At 52.1% G+C, this 22,485-nt stretch overlaps 1 protein-coding gene across 1 annotated transcript in view; it reads left to right on the forward strand.

Annotated features, from left to right (window-relative positions):
- The first annotated feature begins 7,562 nt into the window (after window positions 1-7,562).
- The window catches only part of CHST8 (carbohydrate sulfotransferase 8), a 145,135-nt gene continuing 130,212 nt past the window's right edge, over window positions 7,563-22,485 (forward strand). The window contains exon 1 of the mRNA XM_008987701.4: window positions 7,563-7,896. The gene's annotated coding sequence lies outside the window, so the exon portion shown is untranslated. The remainder of the gene's footprint in view (window positions 7,897-22,485) is intronic.

The following is a 22,485-nucleotide window of genomic DNA, read 5'->3' on the forward strand; positions in this document are numbered from 1 at the left end:
CTGCCTGATAGGTGGACTCCCCCCTGATTTTGTCTCCTTGGATACATCATCTGTGAGGCTTTTGTTTTCAGTCCCGGTGGAGAGATTCTTACTGCCAGGCACTATGTGGGCTCCTGGCACATTGTGAAAATAACACTTACTCAGGACTGCCTGGGGAAGAAAGGCCATACCTGCTGCTGTTTTTCCATATCTGCTGTGGTCGCCCACATGGTTTACGGCACAACTTGCCTATGTTAAAAGAGACTGAGAAAACCTTGGGCACTCACCAACTACGTTTGGCAGATTTTTTTTTTTTTTACGAGTGTCTGTCTCGGGCAGGCAAAAATCAGTTCCAAGCTTGGTGACCCTTTTGCTTTCTAGCTCTGGGGGTGCAGACCTGAGGCTCCTCCAGAATGCAGTCCCCCCAGCCTGGCTATGACACTACCACTGGCATGTCCTTGATGCCACATTTCTAAGCCCATCTGATCATAAACCTCCCTGGGACAGGGAAGTCTCAGAGTGCACTTCCTCGCCTAATGGCATGCCCCCAGTGGCATTTGATAAACGTTTCTGCAGTGTTCCTGGGGAAATAGTTTTATTCACTTCAAAGCAATCCTTTCTTTCTTCTCAAAATCTCCAAACCCAATCCTTAATACCAAGCATTAAATTTAGAATAGAATTCAAGTTTACATTTTAAAAATGCTTTTTTTTTTTTTGAGACAGAGTTTCACTCTTGTTGCCCAGGCTGGAATGCAATGAAACAAACTCAGCTCACCATAACCTCTGCCTCCTGGATTCAAGCAATTCTCCTGCCTCAGCCTCTGGAGTAGCTGGGATTATAGGCATGTGCCACCACAACCGGCTAATTTTGTATTTTTAGTAAGATGGGGTTTCTTCATGTTGGTCAGGCTGGTCTTGAACTCCCGACCTCAGGTGATCTGCCCGACTCTGCCGCCCAAACTGCTGGGATTACAGGAGTGAGCCACTGTGCCTGGCCAAAAAAAAAAAAAAAAAAAATGCTTTTAGGTACTTCAGGAACTCAGAAGATACTTAAGCCCAACTTCCTGCCACATGACAGAAAGACACTTGGAAAGGACAAAGGAGTTTTGAAAATGCACTCTGGGCTCTGATTCTGGACAGGAGATCCTGCTTTCAGAGGCCCCGCTACCCCACTCGGACCCCAGAGGGTTGAATATAGTTGAACAACCTGCAGCCACTCTGCTCTGGGAAGTCCGTAGCAGGTGCTGAGCCTGGACAACTTGGACTAAGCCAGAAAGTTCTCCAAATTAGGGAGCATTTAAATAGAAGGGCTGTTTATTTAGGTCATATAGTAATTTCCACATTTTAATAGCTACCCCAGTTAATGACTAACAACATATAACCAAACAAAAGGGTTAGCCCCACCAACTTGATTGAATAGAGAGAACTATTTATAATGAGCTCATTCGTATCTGAAGGCAGATAGAGGCACAGAAATACTCCAGTGTTAATAGAAGTCAAAATCCATTTACTACAGAAGGTGGGGAGATGTTCCCCATGCAAGCTTATACCCACTGTCTTTCACTGACAGTGCAAAAGTAAACTTCAGCCTGGCCCTGTATGACATGAGTGCTCAATTAGTTTGGTTCCAATTAAATAGGATTTACTGAATTGTGACATGGAAATATTCTAGAATTTTAAACTCTTTACCCTGAAAGTAAAAAGAAAAGTCTCTACTATTTCTATCAGGAACATATTAGACCCCCCTCCTGCAGTTCATCACCACCTTAGTGTCCTTTGCCTCACCATGGGCAGGGTTGGAGAAGGAGTCCCTGCTCTGTCACTGGAGGATCATCCGTCTCAAGGATCCTTGGGAACTGAAGGAGTGACCGGGAGCAGACAGTCAGTGGAGATTTTTTTTTTTTTTTTTTTTTTTTAATTAAGAAGCATCAAAATGAACTTGAGTTTGGCAAGACCTCAGCAGAGAAGCCAGGCTGGCTGTGAGCCCGGTTTGCATGGGAGGCTGGACTTGGTTTGGGTATGGCTCTTTCTTGGGCTCTGGGATCAGCAAAGCCCCCTACAGACCTGCCCACCTCAGGTTCTGCAAGGCAGGGAGTGTTCTGCAGCTCTAGGAACAGTGGTCACTGCTAGAGAGCCAAATGGCTGCACCCAGGGTACTCCAACCTTGTTCCCTGGTTTCTGCCTGCTTCCCTCCTGGGTACTCAGTTCCTTTCTGCTCTGTTGGATTCTCCAGTGTCCTTTTAAGAAAGTCTGGCAGGGCATGGTGGCTCACACCTTTAATCCCAGCACTTTTGGGAGGCTGAGCAGGAAGATCCCTCCAGCCTAAGAATTTGAGACCAGCCTGGGCAGCATAATGAGAACCCGTCTCTAGAGGGGGAAAAAAAAAAAAAGCAAAAAACCTGGATGTCGTGGGGCACACGTATGGTCCCAGCTGCTCAGGAGGACGAGGTGGGAAGACCCCTTGAGCCCAGGATTTTGAGGTTGCAGTGAGGTAGGTCATGCCACTGTACTCCAGCCTGGGTGATAGAGTGAGATCCTGTCTCAAAAAAATAAAATCCCCCCTTTTTGTTCAAGTTAGTTATGGTTTCTACTGTGTATTACATAGAAAACCGTATCTGTTCACCAACTCTCCTCTGTGTTAATGACTGCTGCCACTTCAGCCTGCCTCAGAAACTTCTCTTTAAAGAGAAACCATTCTTTTCTTTTCTTTTCTTTTTTCTTTCTTTCTTTCTTTCTTTCTTTCTTTCTTTCTTTCTTTCTTTCTTCTTTCTTTCTTTCTTTTTGAGATGGAGTCTTGCTCTGCTGCTGAGGCTGGAGTGCAGCGGCACAATCTCGGCTCACTGAAACCTCCACCTCCTAGGTTCAAGTGATTCTCTTGCCTCAGCCTCCGCAGTAACTGGGATTATAGTCATGCACCACCATCCCCAGCTAATTTTTGTATTTTTAGTAGAGATGGGGTTTCACCATGTTGGCCAAGCTGGTCTCAAACTCCTGACCTCATGATCTGCCCTCCTTGGCCTCCCAAAGTGCTTGGATTACAGGTGTGAGCCACCGCGCCTGGCCAAGAGAAACCATTCTTAGGCCCTGAGGAATGATGGTGAAGTTTCAGAAATTATGACAGGTATATGGAGTTTAGGGATGCCTAGAGCCCCCAGCAACATTGCTCATGCAGGGGACTCCCCCCAAGATGTGCCAACGTCAGGAAATTTCAGACCTCTCAACTCAGAAGAAAACAAAGCAACCCTCCAGCTCCTTGAAAACACAGAAGTAGGGCCGGGTGCAGTGGCTCACACCTGTAATTCCAGCACTTAGGGAGGCTGAGGCAGGCAGATCATGGGGTCACAGGACCATCCTGGCTAACATGGTGAAACCCTGTCTCTACTGAAAACACAAAAAATTAGCCAGGCGTGGTGATGCACACCTGTAGTCACAGCTACTACTCGGGACACTGAGGCAAGAAAATCACTTGAACCTGGGAGACAGAGGTTTCAGTGAGCTGAGATTGTGCCACTGCATTCCAGCCTAGGCAATAGATTGAGACTCTGTCTCAAAAGAAAAGAAAAGTCAAATGGTGACAGAAATGGGGGAAGAAGAGAGGGAAGGACTGGGAAAGAACATTTATCCCACAAGGTGGCCAAGGGATGCCATGGCTGGAAATGGATCTGAGCCTCCTTCCCTGGTGAGAAATTTTTAGAAATCATGGAATCACACTGCAGGCCTGGAAACAGGGCTCCAGATCCTGGGCTCCCATCCCTCACCATTTGAATGGGGAAGTCCAGGCCTGGAGAGGGGTGGTCTGGAGCCCACACAGCAGAGCAGCTGGGGAAAGCAGTTCTGTTTCCAGGAGGAATCTCCTGCCTGGACTGCACTCTGATCAGCACATCACTGGCCCATCTGTGTGTTGAACTTACTTCAGGAAACCTTGGGGTCACAATATTGCAGAGGCCATTACAGGGCCAGATGCCAGATGTGGAGGCCAAGCCATACCCGGAGGTGACTAGTCTGTGGGTGGCTAGGGGCAGGCCAGCCACAGGACTCCAATTCCCAAAATGCCGTGACACCCTTCACCTTTACTCTGCAGGGACAGTCTATTGTTCTTCTGCAAACAGGGAATAGGCTCCGAGGGGTTAGGAGATAACTTCAAGACCCCCTAGCTGGCGCCTGGGAGAGCTGAAACAGACCCCCTGCCCATCTCATCATTCCCTTCTTTCTCCCATGGTATAAGGAGACAGAAGAGGTGTTCCTGACTCGCCGGTATAGATGGCTCCCAAACCCTCTGTAGAACAAGCATTCTTCTTCTTCCTCTTCTTCCCCTTCTTCTCCTCCTTCCTCCTCCTCTCCTCTTCTCCTCCTCCCCACGCCTTCTTCTTTTGAGATAGAGTCTTCTCTGCCACCCAGGCTGGAGTGCAGTGTCACGATCTCAGCTCCCTGCAACCTCTGCCTCCCAGGTTCAGGTGATTCTCCTGCCTCAGCCTCCAGAGTAGCTGGGACTACAGGTGTGCACCACCACGCCCTGATAATTTTTGTATTTTTAGTAGAGATGGGGTTTTGCTCTGTTGGCCAAGCTGGTCTTGAACCCCTAACCTCAAGTAATCCACCCACCTCAGTCTCCCAACGTGTTGGTATTACAGGCATGAGCCACCATGCCCAGCCTGTTCTGGTTTCTCTCATGGCAACAGATGGAAGGTTCAGGACTCAAGACTCAGTCTTGCCAAACACAATGTGAGACTGTCTCAGCTTCCCACTGTGCCACCTTCAGCCCCCAGCCCAAAGGTGGGCAGGAACCTTCACTCGAAGTATTGGCCGGAGGGAAGGGGGCCCAGAGCCAGTGGAGGTGGGAGTTTGCCTGTGTGCCAGAGCCAAGCTCCCTCCTCCTTCCTGAATCCTTGTTGCAGCAAATAGAGTGGCATGTGAACCTCTCTATTAGCCCTTCTGGGGCTTAGGCTGTGGGCACATGGGGCCATGCACTAAAAATGTCTTTTCACCTTAGTTGGGATGCAAAGAGACAAGTTTGCCACCAATCTTTCGGTGGAGACACACATATCAAAAACCGCAAGCAAGCACACAGGGCTTCATGCCGGGGAATTGCAGCCTTCCTGCTCCTCCCTCGCTGCAGAGGCTGAGCCTGACTTTCAGAAAAGGGCATGCAGCCCTTGGCAAATCTCGGAGGAAAACTCACTGTGAGTTGGTGCCAGGGGCCGCAGCCCCCTTGGGGGATTTCCCCACAGCCTCGAAAAACAAGAAGGAAGTCTGCGTTAAAAATGGAAAATGGAGAGAATATCGAAGGAATGCAGCGTTGCTGATTCCTAGTGGTGTCTGCCTGAATATCAGATGCAAATAAGTGCTAATAAGTACAGTTGGGGAAGCTAATGGAAAAACCATCCTTCCCAGGAGGATCGCGGCACACAGATGCACAGGGTTGCTGAGATGGCTTGGCTCGCTCCACTCACTGGTCACAGCAAAGCCTGTGTAGATGCATCCCATTAAAATAAAGCCCGTGTAGACTTGTCCCAAGGAAGTACTCACAGTCCAGAGCCCCCTTTCCAGCTTTGAGGCTGGGCTCTGGGAATGGGAGCTCCCATTCTCTCCCCATTGCACAATTAAGTCTGTGTGTTTGTGTGTGTGCACGCACGCGCGCACACATTTGCACTCCCGAGTGTGCATGGTACTGAAGAGGTTCTCTTTATCATCAGGCCTCTGTGGCCAGAGTTGTGTGTTCTGTTCCAAGCCCAACTGCAGACAGGGAGCTCATGGGCAGCAGGCCAGCCAAGCTATGGTCAGGAGCCTGGGTGGCAAGAGGGGCTGCAAGTGTGGGGCGAGGGGGCCACAGGGACAGGGATGGGGTCAGTGCACTGTGAGCTAGTCCAGCAAGTGCCTTTCTGCTCACTCCATCCTCCCCTTTCTTTATTTCTGCCTTCTCTCCTGCTCTGCTCTGACAGCTTTGGGATGTGGGATGAATAAGGGTTCTACTGCCCTGTTCTTCCTGACACTTGAGTCCCTGGCCTTTGCACTCAGCTCCTCCAATCTGCACCTGACTGAGGTGGAGGAGGGTGGTTTCAGCCACACACACACACACACACACACACTCCCTTCACGCGTGCAGGCAGTGGAGCGTGCCTGGGTCCCAGCACAGCCCCAGGCTTGGGACATTCCGAATCTACAGTCCTGGAGAGGGAACCCCAAAACCAAATTTATTCCAGTTTGGACTCATCACACCTGGGCCATTCTCCAGAGTGTGGAGCCCAGCAACCTGGTGGCATTCTTGCACCTCAATTCTGTCTATAACACGAGTGATACTGTCTACTTTGTTGCTGCAAAAATTAAAGGAAGACCATGAGCTGTTTGTCATGTTTCTATTTGTCTTCTTAACTGTCCTTGTCTATTTCTGGATGCTATGAGCTTACCTGGAGCATTAAGGAGGCCTCGGGGCCCTCGAGTTGAGTGGTTCTGCTCTCTGCCTGCTTTCCCCCATTCCAGTCAGTCAAGAACCACAGGCCCATCTTGCTTCCCAATTCCAGCCCTCACTCAGGGTCAGCTGGTCCGAATCAGGCCAACTAGCCAGCAGGTACCATTAGAGAGGGGAGGGCAAGGGTGTTTCACGTTATTTTATTAAAGGCTTCTCAGCAGGTGTTTGAAAATACTGGGTGTCTCTTCAGGACTGATAGGAGACTAATGTGCCCAGTTTCCTAGAGCTCCTGTGAGAAAATAGCCTGCGCTCCTTTCCAAGGCCTGCTTGCCCCTTGCAGGCGGGGGCTGCCTCTTAGAAAGAATAAGGACCCGAAACCAGGGCCCCGTGTTCCTGTCCCTGCGCTGCCCCGGTGCTATATGGCTGTGGGCCGGTTCCATTCCCCACACTGTTTTCCCAAGTGTGTATGAAGAGGGTCGGTTGGCCCCGCTCTCAGGCTGGTGACCTGAGAAACTTCCAGGATGAAGCCCTGAAGGAAGAGCCTGGATCGCAGGGCACTTTCAGCAGAATCCAGAGCCTCAGGGATTGGGGATGGATGCAGACACGGGGGTCTGAGGCAGCCCGCGGCCTTGGCCGAATTCCACTCGAGCTGAAGCCCGGAGAACTCCCAGAATCTTCCTCAGGATCAGTCTTCCGCCATTCGCGGGCCCTGCGCCCCCGCAGCGTCGGGTCCTGGGCGCGCGCCCCTGCCCGGCTGTGGTCAAGGCCAGTCCCGGTGACGCCCGGTCTTTTACCCGGGTCGGCGCCGCGTGCGACGAACCGAGGAAGTGGCAGCACTGGCCACGGTCTGGAGCCAAGCGGCAGGCCGGAGTCCGGCTCTCCGGGACCGGGAGACCGCCGCAGCCCCCGCCACGACCGCTCCCACCCCCGCGGCCGCCGGACCGCGCCCAGCAGCGACTCTTTCTGAGCGCGCGGCCAACAGGGCCGCGGGAGCCGCAGAGCGCGCGTGGGCGCGGCAACCGCGAGCCCCCGGGAGGGCCAAGCGCATCGCGGGAGCTATCCGCGCCCGGCCCGGCTACCGCCGTCGCCGCCACCACCGCGGGGCGGGGCACGGGCCGGGGGCGGGGCGCCGGGCGGGCGCCGCGCTATTTCCAGCCTCGCCGGAGGCTTCGCTCTCACTTCGTTGGGAGCCTTCCTGGCGCGCGAGCCGGCTCCGACAGTGCTGCGGGAAGGAGAGAGGACAAGGCGGCGGCGGCGGCGGGAGGTGGGGGACAGATCGCGCCGGGGGCTGAAGAGGAACGCCGCACCGCGCCCTCTCGCTCTTCCGCGCGCTCCGGCCGCCGGCCCCACACCACTCGCCATCAGATCGCACCGGGTTCCACTCGGAGCAGGAGGAGGCACCGGGCTCGAGCTGGGGCGGAGGTCCTGCGCGCCCCGAGCGGAGGATCCACCGCGGAGAACCGCGCCCGGACTGGAGGCGTCCGCGGCCTCGGGAGCGTCCGCTGCGCCAGGTAAGTGGCTGCGCCCATACTCCATCCCTGTTCCCGCCCTGCGCAGGCTCCTGGCCTGCAGGGACGCCAGGAGGGGTCCCGAGCGGGCCCGGGACTGCACTGCGCGCCATCCAGGCCACCGCACCTGGATGGGAGTCCGAAGCCGCGGGCGGAGGTGGGGCGCGCGGGGCTCGGGTCTGGCTCCACTTTAGGGACCAGTCCGGATAGCGGGAACTTTAATTAGACTTTCGCTCCTTGGATCTCACTCGTCGCCGCGCTTCTGTGAACTGCCGCCCCTCTGGCCCTCTGGGTCCCTGCGGACCCGCGCTTCTCCTCTGGGCCCTGGGTGCTGCGCACGGGGAGGCGGCGTCGGGCGCCGAGACGCGAGCGCCAAGGGCCGGGCAGGAGCGCTCGGGGTGCCGGGGCTTCCTCGCGCGTTCCGGGCCGGGACTCGGGCGGGTTGCCGCGGGCAGGGGCGAGGGGGGAAGTTTAAGTGGCCTTGGCTTCCTACCTAGCGGCTCCGTCGCACGCGGCCCCACCCCGCGACTCTCCAGGGCACCCGCCTGTTAGTGTTGGAGGCGAGTGTGAGTGCGTCAGTGATGGTGTGAAGGTGTGTGCGTGCGTGTGTCCGGGAGTGCGGGAGTCGGAACCTCGGGCGGCTCCGGTGGGCGCTGAAAGGATCCGTTTGGGGCGGGACCGAGCCGAGCTCTGGCGGCAGCTGCAACTCCGGCTACCCACTGCAGCCTCTGCAGACCCGCTCTGGCCTCGCTGGAGGCCGGCCGGGCCAGGAGGGCGATCGCAGGTTTTGGCAATTTCGGGGCGGGGGTTTGGGTCTGAGGTGACCCCGATTTCTTCTCCGGTGCGGGACTCCAGCCATCCTAACTTTGGCGTACGTCTTGTCTCCACGCCCGCGACCCCGACCCGGAGCTGAAGCGGCTGCGGCTCCCTCGGCTGTGGGCGCTGCTGCCTGGCTGGCTGTTTTAACTGAGAAGTAGGCGCCGAACCTGGGACTTTCTGTCCCGCAGTCGTTCCCGGTGTCCCAGGGGGCTCCGCGTCCCTGGGCCACCCTAGCTGGCTCCTGAGCCGTGATCAGCTCCCTTAAGGGGAGCGGGCGTCCCGGCCCCTCCATCTGCTTGGCGCGATCTGGCGCAGCAGCAGAGCACGTGGGAGAGGCGTTGGGTGCAGGGAGGTAGTAGCTGCTCTGGAGTGGATGGTGGGTGGGGCGGGGGACAGGAGTAAGAGGAAGATCAACCCCCTTTTATCCCCCCTGCCCTCCCCAGAGCTTCAGTACCAAGCCCACTTTCCTGGGTCACCCTTCTCTTCTGAGTTGACCTTGACCCTTGCCTGCCTGTGGGGAAGACCTGCCCTAGGACACAGCACCCGCTGGAGCAGGCTGGGCAGAGCCTTCTTTAAAATTTTTCTAACTGCCAAGACCTTTCCTGCCCTGTCCCAAAGGCAAGGCAGACAGATCACAGGAAGGAGTGACACTCATCCCAGCAGAAGATCCTCCTTTAATTTTAATTAGGACACCCCAGGCACAGAAGGTGGGGGTGGGGGTGGAAGTTCATTCAGGAGTTTTCAGTAGACTGGCCTCTGTGAAGTGACCCCTGGGAGGAATAACTTTGGAACCCTGAAGAGAGGGAACCTCTTGAGGGTATGAGTGTTGGTTCCAGTTGGATCAGCTGATCAATTATCCAATAGCATTTGAACACAGAAAACCTCAAAGTCGGAACCTGACCCATCTCCTGGGCCAGTCACCCGGGGACACATAGTGCAGCCCATTTCTTTACTTATTTATTTATTAACCTGGAATCAGACTCGGTAAGAGTGAATTATGTTTCCCGGGTATTGATTTTTTTAAAAAGACCCCAAATTAAAAAGTCAAGGCTTTCTCGAAGCAAGGTCAAGGATTAATTATTTATTGAGAGGCATCAATCAGGCAGCTCGGGGGGCTCATTTATAAACCGCCTGAGCAGGCAAAATAAGCGTCTTCTGATTTTCCTTGGCTCTGGCTGGGAGGGGACAGCAGGCTCATCTGACCTCCTAGGCTTGGCAGAACGTCCCCCTGGACTGTGACCGACGACGGAGGATGCTTTGTAACTCAGCCTGCTGTTAGAGATGCCTTTTTAATCTTGTAGCCAGAGTATCACTTGGGAAATTTCATGCATATTTGCTGTGTTTCCATAATGAACATTTACTGATTACAGGGTATCCAGGGAATTTCATTTTTTAAACATTTATTCAAATCTCTGTTTATGTAAGCTAATAAGTCTGAGAAAGTTCAGAAACTACTTTTTTGCTGTGTGTTTGTTGAGAAACTGTGCCTTGTGGGCTCGTGTCAGAATTTGTCTTCAATTCTCTTTAAAGGAGGAGAGTCAGATTAGCCTGATTGGAAATGTCCCGCAGGCTGCCCCCCTGCTCTGAGCTCCGAGTTCCTGCCAGAGGCGGCCTGATAGGCTTTTTGTGGTTTTGCTGATGGAAGAGAGAGAAAGGGCTCTCTGAGCTTTGATCATTGTTTGCTGATGCGTCTGGCTGGAGAAATTTTTTAGTGGGTGTGGCCATGCTTTTAGGGGCTGATGGGGTAGGTGTGTCCCTGGCTGACAACCCCATCTTCTGCCTGCTGCCTGGCCTGTAGTCTGAGATCCTTGTCTTAGCCAAATCTACTGCTTTGCAGCTTGGAAAATCTAACCACCCCAATTTACTGGTGCGTGGCAGCCACAATGGAGAAACGTGGGGCAGCTCTTTAATGAGCAATTAGAGCCAATAAATACCACCTGGAACAAGGGGCCAGCCTTTCAGCTAACCAGAAGGTGATGAGTTATAGAAGGACATTTATATGGTGCTGACCCAAGGAGATCAATGTGACCCAGCACCGAGACAGCAAAAAATGAAATAAATAAGTACATAAATTTTTGAAAAATTGGGTGCAGTGGCTCACACCTGTAATCCTAGCACTTTAGGAGGCCGAGGCAGGCGGATCACTTGAGGTCAGGAGTTCAAGACCAGCCTGGGACACATGGTGAAACCCTGTCTGTACTAAAATGACAAAAATTAGCTGTGTGTGGTGGTGGGATTACATTGTAATCCCAGCTACTTGGGAGGCTGAAGCAGGAGAATCACTTGGACCCAGGAGGCAGAGGTTGCAGTGAGCTGAGATCGTGCCACTGCACTCCAGCCTGGGCGACAGAGGGAGATTCTGTCTCAAAAAAAAAAAAAAAAAAGTTTAAATTGAGGATGGTGCCCAGATGTAGATGTGGCATCAGTGTCTTGCGACTTTGGAAAGCAGGCTAGGCGTGAGCAGCCTGCATGGTGACAGTGTGCTGAAGGTAGGCTGTTTGGTGCTGTCTTTGCTGCCACATTCAGGACTCATCTGACTCCAGAGTGGCTATGTTCCCTCTGGAGGAAGCCCATGGACCCAGACAACCCGGGGACAGAGAGCTGCATTAGCTCAGGTAGCAGAGGATGCAGGAGATGCCATCTCATTTCTCATCAGCTGGAGGATGTGTGACCCTGTGGCCAGTAAATCAGTGTGGCAGATGATGAGGCTTACAAATTGGTCATGGAAAAAAGTGACTTTTACCCTGTACAAAACTACCTGTCATTGTGATGTGGCGTGCTAGCCTGCACTGGCTGGGTTCCTTGCAGGGCTCTTATAAATTTGGCGGTGCAGCCTGGGCCAATGAGAGATTGGGGAAGGCTGCATGCAGGTGAGTTGACACCCAAGAAGCAGCCCTGGCCCTGTGGCCAGAGCCACCTTTCAGGAAGTCAGAGAGTATCTGTGCAATAGTTTGGATGTTTGTCCCCTCTGAATCTCATGCTGAAATGTGATCCCTGCCTAAAATGCAATTTTTAAAAAATGCGATCCCTGATGTTAGTGGTGGGGTCTAATGGGAGGTGGGTCATGGGGGTGGATCCTTAATGGAGTAATGCTATTTTGGGGGAGTGAAGGAGCTTTTGCTCTATTAATTGCCATGACACCTGGTTTTTTAAAAGAGCCTGGCACCTACCCCCTACCTCTGTGATCTCTGCACACATCGGCTCCTCTTACCCTTCCATTGTAAGTGGAAGAGCATGAGGCCCTCACTAGATACAAATGCTCACACCATGCTTCATACATGTACAGCCTGCAGAACTGTGAGCCAAATCCTTTTTTTTTTTTTTTTTCTTTTTTAGAGGCAAGTGTCTCACTCTGTTGCCCAGGCTGGAGTACAGTGGTGCTATCACAACTCTCTGCAGCCTTGAACTCCCAGGCTCAAGCAATCCTCCTGCCTCAGCCTCTTGCATAGCTGGGACTACAGATGCACACCACTATGTCTGCTAATTTAAAAAAAAAATTTTTTTTTAGAGATGGGGGTCTCCCTATGTTGTCCAAGCTCATCTTGAACTTTTTGCTTCAAGTGATCCTTCTGCCTCAGTCTCCTAACGTGCTGGCTTCTTTTTTTTTTTGAGAAGGAGTCCCACTCTGTCACCCAGTCTGGAGTGTGCAGTAGTATGATCTTAGCTTATTGCAACCTCTGCCTCTTAGGTTCAAAAAATGCTCCCACTTCAGCCTCCCAAGTAGCTAGGATTATAGGCATGCACCACCACGCCTGACTAATTTTTTTTTTTTTTTTTTTTTTTTTTTTTTTTTTTTAGTAGGAATGGGGTTTCACCATGTTGGCCTGTCTGGTCTCGAACTCCTGACCTCAAGTGATCTGCCCACTGCAGCCTCCCAAAGTGCTGGGATTATAGGTGTGAGCCAGCGCGCCTGACCTTTATTCTTTATGTATTACCTAGCCTTCAGGATTCCTCTACAGTAAAAGGAATGGACTAAGACAGTCCGTATGCAGGCCTGGGGCTTGGGACAGCAGACACAGCTGTCCTCCCAGGTTGGTGGCCTGGGTCTCACATTCCCTCTCCCCACATAGAACACCATACATTTCTGGGAAATCAGTATTTCTTGGTGCTGGTGACCGAGGGCAAGATTCCCTTTCCCTGCCAAGCCATGGCCAGTGTTGGCCCTGGTGAGTGACATTTATTTGAACTAAATTGGAATCATCAACATTGAAACCTTATGCCAAATGATTCTCTCCTACACTCCTGGTGCCAGGCCCGTTGTCACTGTCCCTCACCCTATCCTCCCTGAATGTTTATGGAGCAGGCATTAGGCACAGTACCAGGCATGAGGTGAACAAAGCTAAGGGTGGTCCCTGCCCTTGTGAGTTTATAGAGGGTAGGATGGAGACCCTCCTCATTTAGTCCTCATTCACTATTCACTTTCTGCCAAAGACATTAATAAAAAGAATGGCAAATGTGTGATTCTAGGCTGTGATAAGGATACAAAGAATATAAGGAAGTAAACACCCAGGTGCTATGAGACCTACCAAAGAGTAATCTAAGCTAGACTGAGAGGTCAGGAGGACTTCTCAGAAGAGGTGGCCCTTCAGCTGAGGTCTGAAGGAGTGGGAACTAAGCAGGGTTGGGGGGCTGTGTGGGAGGAAAGGACTGAGAGAGAGACTCCAGCATGCCAGGCAGGCGCAGGCAAGAGCGTGCCAGGGCTCCCTGTGGAGGGAATGTATGAGAGGGAAGGAAGAGCGCTGTCCAGGAGCTGTGGGAAGGCCCATGTGGCCAGCAGAGTGAAGGAGCAGGTGAGATGTGGCTGGAGACCCGGCTATGTAGCAGCTTCACAGTCAGGGAGGGACTTGGGACTTTATCCTACGAACTCCTGCAGAGGAGGGAGCTGCAGTAATCCTGGAGAAAGACCACTGTGGCCTTAAAGAGGAGTGGATGGGCTTCCCCTCAAGGCGTTGGCCTGGTCCATCAGGCTCTGGCTCCTGGAGCCAGGATGGTTGAGCCTAGCGTGCAGTGCAGTCTGTCTACGCTGGTTGAAAACACTGTGATGTAGGTGGTGCATCTATGCTGGTTGAAACCAGTGTGTGATGTAGGTGGTGCATCTACACTGGCTGAAATCAGTGTGCAATATAGGCGATGTGTCTACACAGGTTGAAACCAGTGTGCGGTGTAGGCAGTGTGTTTATACTGACTGAGCTAGTGCACGAAGCAGGCACTCTAACACTGGTTGAGCCCCTAGTTTGTGATGCAGGCCGTTTGTTTATACTGGTGGATCTCAGCACACCATTCATGCCATCTGTCTACATTGGTCAAACCAGTGCGTTCTGCAAGTCATTCTGTCTAAACTGGTACCCGGCTAGGTGTGGGAGGGGACATGGTGAGGAGTGGTCAGGATGCTTACTCATGGGACACTATTGGGAGCTGTCTACTCCCAGAGATAGGGCCGCCCCCTGGAGTGCCAAGCACCTGTCCACTCTGGCTGGCTCACATCCTCCCAGGGCTGGGTGCCAGGCCACTGTTATGTGCTCTGAGCCCTTGGTTCTTCTACTGTCCTCCTCTCCTGTCTGCTCACCATTCAGCCCTAGCAGGTCTGGGGCACTCGGCAAGTGACAGCCCAGTGCCTGTGGCTCCGTGTTGGGGACAAGCTGCTCAAAGCTCAGATCCGTGGTTCTGGTCCAGCTTTTGCCTCCAGACTCATTCAGGATGGGCCTCCACCCAGGGGAATGGAGCTGACCACCTGCAGTGGCTCAGATGCCCACTTTCCTCCAGAGCTGAGTGCTGGCCAATGGTGATCTCTGTTTTGTCCACTTAGCTTCCTGGACCCCCAGAGGTCCTTCACCTGCCACCTGCTTGTCCCAGAAAGAATCCTCTCTTATACCCTTTTCTCACTCTCAGCCTTCTCTCCTTTTCCTCCTTCCCAAGGGAGCCAGTCTCTACCTGCTGTACCCTCTGCAAGGGGCTCTGCCCAAGGCTTGGGGCTCTACAGTGCCCTCTGATGTTGGTGAATTTCCTGTGGCCTGCTGCAGCACAGCTCGGGCCGGGGGTTCCCTGCAGATTATGGCCCCATCTACCAGGCTCTGTCCTCCAGAGCTGGTGACCAGAGAAGCAGGTCTATGAGTCACCCCATTTCCCGTTTTGCCCACGCTGCTGGCTGCAGGCTGAGTGGCTGCCGAGCTGCAGGCAATAGCCCAGGTCGCTGTCACCTTGTCCTCACTGCCTGGGTCTGAGCCAGTTCCTCCCTGGCTGGGCCAGACCCAGGGATAAGAGGGAAGAGAGCCAAGCAGAGGATGCTAGGAGCTACACATTACTCCTTGGTCCCTAGGCCCCCTCCCAGAGCTGATTCCTTGCCCAGAGGACACCCTCTTCAGGCAAGTCTTCCTGGGCTAGACGGGCCACTTCATTCTGTCTGCTGCCTTCACCACTGTGGACCCTGGATATACCCAGATGCCAATCAGTAAGAAGCTGACACGGGAGAGCCCCTCTGCCAGTAGCCCATAGCCTGGACACAAACTGACCCGCACTTAGTAGGCAACTCATCCCCACCTTCAAGGCTGCCTCTTTTGGGAGCTGACTCATCTCTTAGGACAAGACTTATTCAGGCCAGCCTTGCAGCACTGAGACCCTCCTCCAGCCTTGAGCTGCAGGAGCTCTGCTTGCTGTGCCACATCCAAGTACCCAGCAGACACTGACCCGGACCTGCCATGTGCAGAGCCTCATACACTGAGGAAGTTGAGCAAACAGAAGCAGGTCAGTGTTGGTGCAGATGCTGCTCTTTCCAGCTGTGTTGGCTAGGAGGAGCTCGGCATGGAGAAGGCACTCAGAGATTACCTGTGGGCGGGCAGAGTGCATTAAACTGTGCAGTCTGTCTATATGAGTGGAGCCAGTGCGTGGGGCAGGAAGTCTGTCTACACTGGTGGGGCCAGTGCGTGGGGCAGGCAGTCTGTCTACACTGGCGGGGCCAGTGCATGGGACAGGCAGTCTGTCTACACTTGGTTGAGTCTAGGGCATGAGCAATGGAACCTTCCATGTAGTCTGTGCTTGCTCCACTCTGTGGGGTCTTTGCACAAGGTTCAGAGCTCTCGAACTCTCTGGATTCAGTGGCTTTTCCTGTGGCTGAGCTCAGCCCAGGTCCCGGCTTCCTCTCAGATGTTGGCCAGGACCATCAGGCTCTGTGCCCCAGAGCTGGGGTGGTTGAAGTCAATGTGCAATACAGTCTGTCTACACTGGTTGGAATCAGTATGTAATGTAGGCAGGCTGTCTACACTGATTAAGCCAGTGCACAAAGCCGGTGCTGTCTACCCTGGTTGGGCTCAGCATGTGATTCAGCAATCTGCCCACACAGGTTAAGCCGGGGGTAGATGCAGCCAGCCTCTCTCTGACTTGCTGAGGCCAGTGCTCTTGGTTCCTTCTGACACCTTCTCCTTTTCGTGTGTGATTCTTTCTTCCCTATTCCTCCTATAGACATGACATCTAGGGCCGATTTCATTCTGACTTCAAAGGACTCAGCTTTCTTGTGTCTGTTTGAATCCCCTTGGCAGAAGCTGGCATGGGCTGGGAGTGGCACTGGGATCGAATTTGGACGTCCCCTCCCTGTCGCTGTGCCTGGGGCTGGGCCTGCTGCTGGTGCAGATGCCGCCTGCTATCAGTGGTCAGCGCTACCTCGCCATCCCTCTCGGCAGCCACTCACATGCCTCTTTCTCACAAAAGTCATTTCGCAAGGAGTACCGCCGTGGCATGTGTGGGAAATTGAATTTCTCCTGGTTGGGGCCATCTTGCTGTTTCTTGCTTAGATTTGGGGCCTCATGAGGTTTGGCCTCATCTGCAAATTTAATTTCATGACCATTCATCCCTGTGAAAGCGCAATCTATGCCTATTATTTCACTCTTGTTGATTACTTCTTCCACGGGTTAATGTGTCAGTGCACAGCCATGGCAACCACTCCCCGCCCTCCCTCCACCCCGGGCAGCCACCTCTAGGTTGCGACTGAAGCCGGCACCTGGAGTCAGACCACCTGGGTTCAATCCTGGCCTTACCATGTGGTCACTGTGTGGACTAGGGACTCACTTTCCTTATCTATAAAACAGGATAACAAGAGAACCCAGCTTCTAGAGCTGCTGTGTCTAACAGCCCACAATCAGTGCCAGCTGCTACTGCTATTATGACTGTTATCCCAGTGAACGGTCACTCAGTCCCGTTTTATCTTGAATGTCAGGAAGCGAATTCATCAAGGGCCTTGCCCGGTGATGTGACAGAGGCTTGGGGGGCATGTAGCCCCACTGGCCAGTGTCCCCTCAAGTCCTGCTTTTTCTTTCTTATCTTTTTTTTTAAAAAAACAGGGTCACCTTCTGTCACCCAGGCTGGAGTGCAGTGGTGGGATCTCAGCTCACAGCAACCTCCAAACCCTGGGCTCAAATAATCTTCCCATCTCAACCTCCCAAGTAGCTGGAACCACAAACTCCCACCACCATGCCCAGCTTATTTTTTTTTTTTTTTTGTATTTTTAGTAGAGAAAGGGTTCTGTCATGTTGCCTAGGCTGGTCTCGAACTCCTGAGCTCAAGTCATCCACCTACTTTTGGCCTCCCAAAATGCTGGGATTATACAGCCAAATGCTGTTTTTTCTAAGCAGTTTGCTAATGATGTCTTCTTGTCCTGCATGTACTACCGTACATATTTAAGCCTTTTATTCTAAATGTAGTACGCATACAGAAAAGCGAACAGACCCTACATGTACAATGCAGTGAGTGTCTGCAAACTGAGCATGCCTGTGTCCCCAGCACTGGAGAAGGAATTGGAACATGACGGGGACCTGAGAACCCCCTATGACCTCTTCCAGTCGTTCACCTCTGCCACAGAAAACTGCTCCCCTTACTCCTAATGACATGGATTGGTTTTCCTTGTGTGTGTGGTTTCTTTCTTTTTTTTGAGACTAGAGTCTCACTCTGTCACCTAGGCTGAAGTATAGTGGCATAATCTCGGCTCACTGCACCCTCCACCTCCCAGGTTCAAGTGATCCTCCTGCCTCAGCCTCCCGAGTAGCTGGGATTACAGGCATGTGCCACCATACCTGGCTAATTTTTGTATTTTTAGTAGAGACAGAGTTTCATCATGTTGGCCAGGGTGGTCTTGAACTCCTGTCCTCAGGTGGTCCACCCACCTCAGCCTCCCAAAGTGCTCTGACTACAGGCGTGAGCCACCACTCCTGGCTCCATGCTGGATAGCTTTCTAAAGTGGTCGTACTGATATTCCCACCTCCTCACCAGTTACGCATGAGCGTTCCATACATAACTCTCCCGCTCTGCGTCCTGTCCAACCAACACTTGGCATTGTGGGTCTTTCCCATTTTAGCCATTCTGTGAGTGTGCAGAGGTATCACACCGTGGTTTTAATTTTATTTCTCAGATGACGAATGCAGTTTATTTTTTTACCAAGGATATTTTGGACCTGGAAACATTATTCAACAAATTTGAAAATTTCCTTTCGTCCCCAAATTGTAGAATTCACTTCCATCCCCACATTGTGGAAACGGCTGGCGGTGCTTCTGATTTCTCCTGCTGGGCGGGTTTGAATCTCCCAGGCTGGAAGCCAACGGATGGAGTAGACAGGAGTTTCTCTGGATGGATTTGGAGAACTGGCCACCTGCCCCAGAATCACATGGGTTGCTGGTCAGAGATGCAGATTCTGGGCCCTAGACCAACTGTGGACTGATGAGACAGGCTTTGATCCATTCATCTCTCTAGGGCTCTTTTTTTCTTCCTCTTGTCACGAGACAAAAAAAAAAAAAGAAAAAAAGCGTGGCGGCTGCCCTGTCCGTCGTGCCCATGTTTGTGTCACAGTGCCCAGAATAGTCCTGCACAGGGCAGGCCTGCCGGGGTGAAGGGTCTCCCATTGGTGTCTCCATCCTTTCCCACCCCAGCTGACTTGACGGGGACTCATCAGCTGGGCTGCCATGGTGAGGGCTCTGGAAGTTGGGTTCTTGTTCTGGGGGGTGTCGCACGTCTGAATGACCTCCTTCTCCTCCAAAGCCAACTTCCACCAGAGCTGCTGCAGTGCACCCCACAGCCTTGCTCACCCCCAGTCCTCTAGGCACTGGCCATTTGAGAGCATCTTTGGGTGACCTCCTCCCTGATGATGCATCTGTCATTGGGTCCCTCTGGAGAAGCCTAAGAACCCCCGTTCCCCCCCAAAACAACAGCACTCCATCCCTCCACCGTGCGGCCTCCTGAGCTTTTCCAACACTGTTTTTTCATAGATGATGTGCCCTTGGTCAAACAAATGCAGAAGAGCCATATCTGTCATCAGCTGCTCCACTCCTGCCCCCTTGGCGTTTTCATGAGGACCGTGGTGAAGCCTCCTTTCTTCGGATGTGGCTTGCCCCTCCTTCCTCAAGTCCAACAGAGCTACTGGGAAAGCAGGATGGCCCAGGGGAGGAGAGCTCTGGGTCAGACCCTTTGGGTGGTTTTGAGACCCAGCCATTGCCCCCAGGGGAGGGAGGCAGTTTCATACACAACCCTGACTTAGCCAGCAGGGAAGGGAGGGCAAGGGATTCTGGCTGGGATTACTCCTATAATGCCAGCTCTTTGGGAGGCCCAGGCAAGAGGATCTCTTGAGCCCAGAAGTTGGAGGCTACAGTGAGTTATGATGGTACCTGCTCCACAGAGGAGGGAGCCCCAGGCTGGGCCTCAAAGATGGGTGTGTTGGGGGGGGATGACAACACCTCGTGGACCACTCAGTTTGAGCTCTGTCCCTGAGGGCCAGCAATGGAAAAAATGCGGGCTTAGTTCCCAGGAGATATTGAGGTCCAGTTGACCCAAACACAAGTACATAAGGCGATGGTCAGGGTTCGCTGGAGAGCTATGGAAGGTTTCCTGGAGGAGATGAGCTGGGGATTGCTTATTTCAAAGGCCAGGGGTGAGAACTTTTTCCTGGCACAGTGGAAATTCTCTCCAAGCTTTGGGACCGGGGGCATGGACAGTGTAAGCCAACTACCATTTGCTTTAAAATAGGGTGAAAATGAAACCATGACACACACATTGTTTATGCGATATGGAGGCCGGCGTGCAAAGATGGAAGAGCTAAAAGCAGTTTGGGAAAAACAACACCTTTTTTTTGTGGGAAGACAGATTAGAGAGGTTTATGCTCTTCTGTGATAACTAATATGAAAGGTTTATCAAAGTTATATTAAAAAAAAAAACCCTTGACGCTTTCTCCAAAATTGATTTGAAGACTTGGCAGATTTGAGGAATCATTCAGTAACGTTTTACGGGTCGATGCTAATTTGATGCAGCAGACCTGTGCATCGCGCCAATTTCCTGCCAAACCAACATTAAGCACGGACCTCTCGTGCAAGGTTTATAGGCAGACAGCTCATAAAGATGCATGCTTGACAAGTATTCTGTTTCTCTTAGGATGTGGAATATGAAGTGTTTATCAAAAACCACCTAAATCGCCCTTGCCTTGACTCGTAAACAATCTGGCGGCTTCAGGCTTGGGTCCCTCGCAGTATTTCACATCTCACTGCTCCAGGTTCTGGTACGTGCGTGAGTGCATCTTTGTCTCCAGAAGCCACAGTTAGAGGTAGAAGTGTTACAGGAAACGGTCCCAATCCAGACTCCAAGAAGAGGGTTCTTGGATCTCACACACGAATTTGGACAAGTATGTAAAGTGAAAGCAAGTTTATTAAGAAAGTAGTCCGGGCGTGGTGGCTCACACCCATAATCCCAGCACTTTGGGAGGCCACGTCCGGTGGATCAAGAGGTCAAGAGATCAAGACCATCCTGGCCAATATGATGAAACTCCATCTCTACTAAAAATACAAAAATTCATGGTTGTGCACACCTGTAGTTCCAGTCACTCAAGAGGTTGAGGCAGGAGAATCACTTGAACCTGGGAGGTGGAGGTTGCAGTGAGCTGAGATCGTGCCAATGTACTCCAGCCTGGGCAACAAGAACAAAACTCAGTCTCAAAAAAAAAAAAAAGGAATAAAAGAATTGTTAAATAAGGGGTAGATTATTCACGCCTCCCCTTTTTAGACCACATAGGGTAACTTTCTGGCATTGTCACTGCATTTGTAAACTCTCATGGCGCTGCTGGGAGTGCAGCAGTGAGGACGACTAGAGAGGTCACTCTGTTACCATCTTGGTTTTGGGTGGCTTCTTTACTGTAACCTGTTTTATCAGCAAGGTCTTTATGACCTGTATCCTGTGCCTACCTCCTGTCTCATCCTGTGACTTAGAATGCCTTAACCATCTGGGAATGCAGGCCAGTAGGTTTTAGCCTCATTTTACCCAGCCCCTATTCAAGGTGAGGTTGCTCTGGTTCGCACGCTGCCGACAGAAGGATCCTTGTGGGGTATGAGTTACCTAAAGAAAGGTTAACTTTTATCTGGGCACAGTGGCTCACTCCTGTAATTCCAGCCCTTTGGGTGGGCCAGGTGGGAGGATCTCTTGAGCCCAGAAGTTCGAGGCTGCAGTGAGCTGTGATGGCACCACTGCACTCCAGACTGAGCAAGACCTTGTCTCTTAAAAAAAAAAAAAAAAAAAAAGAAAGGTCCCAAAGTGTAGGATCCAAAGCATGGAGAATCCAGGAGGGCTCAAACATCCCCTCCCTAACAGACTCTCCAAGGCTCCCTAAAAGGAAACAAAGGCTGCACCTTAATGAGATCTTTGGCCCTAAGGAGATAGATTTCTTTTTATTTTTTATTTTTTAAGACAGAGTCTTGCTCTGTTGCCAGGCTGGAGTGCAATGGCACCATCTGAGCTCACTGCAACCTCTGCCTTCCAGTTCAAGCGATTTTCCTGCCTCTGCCTCCCGAGTAGCTGGGACTATGGGCGGGCACCATCGTGCCCAGCCAATTTTTTGTATTTTTAGGAGAGACTGGGTTTTGCCACATTGGCCAGGATGGTCTCCATCTCTTGACCTTGTGATCTGCCCACCTCGGCCTTCCAAAGTGCTGGGATTACAGGCGTGAGTCACCGCACCCAGACAGGAGATAGATTTCTTGTTCTCATGTTTGTTTCCTGTGCTACTGCATGATGGATCTTCTCTGCATAGCTGTCTCCATCCAAATCTGCTGTCAGAGCCTCACCAATTTCAGGAGATCACTCGAGCTTTGTTTTGCTGGTCGGAAAGTGTTTAACAGTAAAGATTATCAAAACTCCTTTCTTTCACCACTGCACACCACCGCTGATGTTTTCCTCAAAGGACAAGTGGACTTGTGCGGTGTTACTTTACGGTCTCTGCCACTCCAGCCCCTCTGGTCTCCTCCCAGGGCAGCGTTAATTACCCGGGCTTAAACGAGGAAGGTTGCAGGTGGGGCAAGGCGCGCAGGCTGCTGTCAGCACAAAGCCTCATGGGTTTCCGAAAGGGGAAATTTGATCTTGGGCAAATGTCAAGGCGTTTTTGAAATCTGTGTTATGATATCAGCTCGTTGCTGGTGTAGGACTTCATCTGGATTTCATAAATATTGTATGGGACTCCCTCATTGCCACCCTGGCCGGCCAGAATGCACCACTGCCACGCCTTCACACACACACCGGCTCTCCATTACAATTGCAATCTATCGCTGAGTTGTCATGAAAAGCCAATTGGTGATATTTCAATCACAGTATTCTTGTAACCAATTCCATTCAAATTCCGTTGGAAAGGGAGTTAAGGTTTCATCCTGCTGCTGGGAGAATGATATGCTAAATGGAGCTTCCTGGGGCTCTGGCAGCCAGCCAGTGCTTTGTAATTTATAGTTCACCTTTGTGGTTCTCCAAGTGACCTTGGAAACTGCACGC

Source organism: Callithrix jacchus, chromosome 22 (assembly GCF_049354715.1).
Source record: "Callithrix jacchus isolate 240 chromosome 22, calJac240_pri, whole genome shotgun sequence".
NCBI lineage: Eukaryota > Metazoa > Chordata > Mammalia > Primates > Cebidae > Callithrix > Callithrix jacchus.